A 3,874-nucleotide genomic window follows, 5' to 3' on the forward strand; every position below is an offset into this window, starting at 1 on the left:
AGTTTTTTATACCAAACTTTCTACCGTAAATTTGGTTTTAATGAAAGCTATTAAAAAAAATGTTTGTCTTGTAAAAACCATAGCAACTACTGTCCCTTTTCCCCCGCCCCCTTCACGCATACCCCCTTCCAAAATAAACTTATATATGTTAATAACCACCTCATTGAAAAACAACAATGTGGTATTGCTTAATTTCTAATCGCAATAAATATGAATCTGAAAGGAATACATATTACCATCGTTTAATCTTTTTTAAAATAATAATGCGGTTAAATGTAGTAAACAAACACAAGTTATCTACCTTTTATCGATCGACTCATGTCCAAGTCAACCAGTGGAAGTTTTGTTATTGCATCGGAAAGGTAAATATTCCTTTAAAATTATATAAATGTATAACTGCAGTATGGTGTGAAAATTAGTAAAGGTAAGCATGAATATCAGAAACATAGACAAATGAGGTGTAAATGACAATATAAAAAATCAGGTAAATACATTATAAATCATACTTCCTTGTATAGTACGATAAAATCAAGGTACTGTAATACGGTCAACTCCGATAATCTAATTACTATCTGATTGTTTACGAATTAAAGATAGAGATGTTCATCTCACCGTAGACAAATAATAGTATTATTTCAACTTTCAGTGAATGTTTCGCCTATAAAAGTATAAGATTTGTTCAATTCGATAAGTTCTGTTGTCTTGTCTTGTCTTCGGAATCAATAGAAACTGTTTCATAATTACATACTATTATAATTTTTTTATAAATCACGCTTAATATTCGTAGCACAATTGGGAAGATTTTAAAAAGAATTAAACAATATCCAAATATTTCACACAGTCAAATGATAGTACACATACATATAATTTTATTGTTTGTCCTATATTACACCAAATGCATTGTATTGTTGATTAATGAAACTGATAGGTGGTAACTAGCCTTTACTTTTTGTTTGCAGTATTTTGTTCTGTCAACAACTTCGTAAAAATCCAAATTTTTAAGATCGATTTAAAGGCTTTTAAGTTAAAATATCAAACATTTCCAAGATTTCTTCATCTTTTTGAATTACAAAAATATATAGCTGCGGAACCGTAGCGCGTAGATACTGATGTTATTTTTGTTACTATTTGCGAACCATACAAATAAGATAAGGACCTAAGAGCTACGGTTCTGTAGCTAAAAAAAGTGTATGAAAACTTGGAAAATGTGAAATGATCAGAATTTAATACACTATCAATAAATACGTCAGATAATCGACATCATTCATAAACTGACCCCTTTAAAGTAAATATTTCCAAATATATCACATTGAAACTATGGTTTTGATACCACGGACTAAAAGATGATAGAATCAATTATGTACTACTTGTGTATGAACCCTCATAAACCATGAAATTCGAATAAATTTACACCGTATAAATACCTTTAAATATGTTCCATTATCATGATTATAGATCACTAAATTAAATGATATTTTAAGATATTTATAACAATGCTAGCTAAGACGTTTGCCAAATACACAAATGTGAAATTATTTTTTTAATACTAATTACAAATCTATTACCAGGGAATCCATGTCAACAAAACAAAAACAAAACAAATGCTATGAATAAACAAAACATGACATGGAAAAACATACAGTCACATCCTGGCCTATTAAGGTGGGATGACACATTAGCAGTGTAGAGCAGCAACTATTGTAGACAGACTAATAAGAACAAATCATGGGTAACTAATCAATTTACATAAATCGCCTTTAGTTACAGTTTATATATGTAAGTTTCCGAATATTCAGTTTCAAATATAAGTCTGAAGGCAAACAGATATTCCAAATCAAATATATTCAGTTTCACATATAGGTCTATACACAGAATAATTTATCAAATTTAATGACACCACAAAAAAAATAATAAGTGTTTCCTTTTATTTTCAGGAAATGGCGTCAAAATCCCCAAACATGTTCTGTGGAACCTGTGGCAGACGAAGTAAATCCACCAAAGCTGTAAAATATTGTACAGACTGCGAGGACGGACTATGTTCAGACTGCGTAGATTTTCACGGAAGCATTAAAATATGTGCATCCCATCATGTTATAGATGTCAACGTGATTGACGGAAATCCAGTCATTGTCAATAAATCATGCGATGTTCATCCGGATATGGTTTTAGAATACTTTTGCTCTGACCATGATACATTGTGTTGTCGGTTATGCATTGCCAGTGATCATCGCTCTTGTGACAAACTACTGCCAATTGAAGTAGCTGCCAAAGGAGTCAAAAGTTCAACCATGTATGAAGAAATTAACACAGATGTCCGTATTCTAATTAATGCTGTTAACGAACTCGAAGATAAAAAGAGAAAGGGCATGGTCAGTCTTAATAATAGTAAGGCGTATGTTCAGCAAGAAGTTAAAACCTTGAAGAAACAATTGCAGAAGCGCATTCAAGAAATGGAAGAAGCTGTCATGTCTGAAATTGACGAAATGCATACAAACGTGTCAAAAGAATCAAGTGACGACCTTGAAAAAATATGCGATCGACGAAAAAAGATACAAAATATTTCTGAACAGTTTGAATCCTTCACAACACAAGGATCAGAAAGTCAAATATTCATGTTCATTTATGATATAAAAAAAGAACTGAACTGTAATGCAAATGATTTTCAAGAACTGCTATCGTCCCAAAATGATGTTTCTCTTTCGCTTAAAGAGTCTGATTTGTTGTCCGTTATGAAGTCGTTTGGTTCCATTGAAATAAAGAAGTCTTGTCTTGATATCAAATACCAACCGTTTAATGTCAAGCAAGCACAATACCTGCATCTGCAGAGACAGATGCTTACACAATTCAAAGTTGATGTTAAATTCAAAGTATCTGGTGCAGGTATTGCCGGCATAGGTGTGACAAAAGACAATAGATTGTTTCTGTGTAATCAATCTGGTATCGACCTATTTGTTATGTCAGACAAAGGTCAACAGTTGGCAATCATTCAAATGGACGGAGTACAGTGGGGGATAGCTATGGAAGAAGATAAAAATTTAGCATGGATCACACTACCAGGAATAAACTCTATTCAACCAGTAGATATAGTTACAATGAAGAAAGGACAACTGATCAAAGTACCCGAACGATGTTATGGTATTGCTCTTATTGACGATCAAATTGCTGTTGGTTGTACTAGCAAAATATATATTATAAGTAAAACAGGTGAAATAAAGAAGACACTTGATGTTGGAATCAACAGTATATACTCAATATCAGTTGGACTCAAACATCAACTTCACTATGCTCAGGCTTATACAGGAAAGTCTACATTGAAAAGTGTAGGATTAGATGGAACAGTTACGTCTGTTTCTTCTGAAAATACTTACCACGTAATTGATGTTAAAACCGACAGAACAGGGAATACATATTTACTGGAATACAAAGCAGCAAATTTTAAATTGTTTTCATTTGAAGATAAATCTATTAAAACTATTTTGACACAAAAGGATGGACTGAATATGCCATATGGCTTTGCTTTCAGTAATGATTTTTCTAAACTGTTTATTTCAAATTTCGCTACCAAAGAGATATTGGTATTTCTGTGCACATAAAAAAAAACAAAGAATAATCGGTTCAAAAGTAAATCAACATGTACTTTTGCATCTGTTTGAATAAAGAAGTTAGTTTTTATTTTTTTTTATAACTATAGCATTTTAAAAAAGTAGTTTGGTTTTAATATAAAGACATTTGTATGGGAGAAAACTATACGAATCTTATTACTGGTGATTTCCAATGAAATACTATGAATTATTGTAAAACAATTCTTGCGAACAGTGCTTTCTTATTTCTTGTTGTAATCACTTAAGTTGTTACATGGGTTCATCGAGTAACA

At 31.6% G+C, this 3,874-nt stretch overlaps 1 long non-coding RNA gene across 1 annotated transcript; it reads left to right on the plus strand.

Annotated features, from left to right (window-relative positions):
* Positions 1-301: 301 nt before the first annotated feature.
* LOC143076328 (uncharacterized) lies at positions 302-3,672 on the plus strand. Its single transcript, XR_012978616.1, has 2 exons — positions 302-362; positions 1,935-3,672. It is a non-coding gene; the product is annotated as an uncharacterized LOC143076328 (long non-coding RNA).
* Positions 3,673-3,874: the final 202 nt, after the last annotated feature.

The sequence above is a fragment of the Mytilus galloprovincialis genome, chromosome 5, assembly GCF_965363235.1.
Source record: "Mytilus galloprovincialis chromosome 5, xbMytGall1.hap1.1, whole genome shotgun sequence".
NCBI classification, from domain to species: domain Eukaryota; kingdom Metazoa; phylum Mollusca; class Bivalvia; order Mytilida; family Mytilidae; genus Mytilus; species Mytilus galloprovincialis.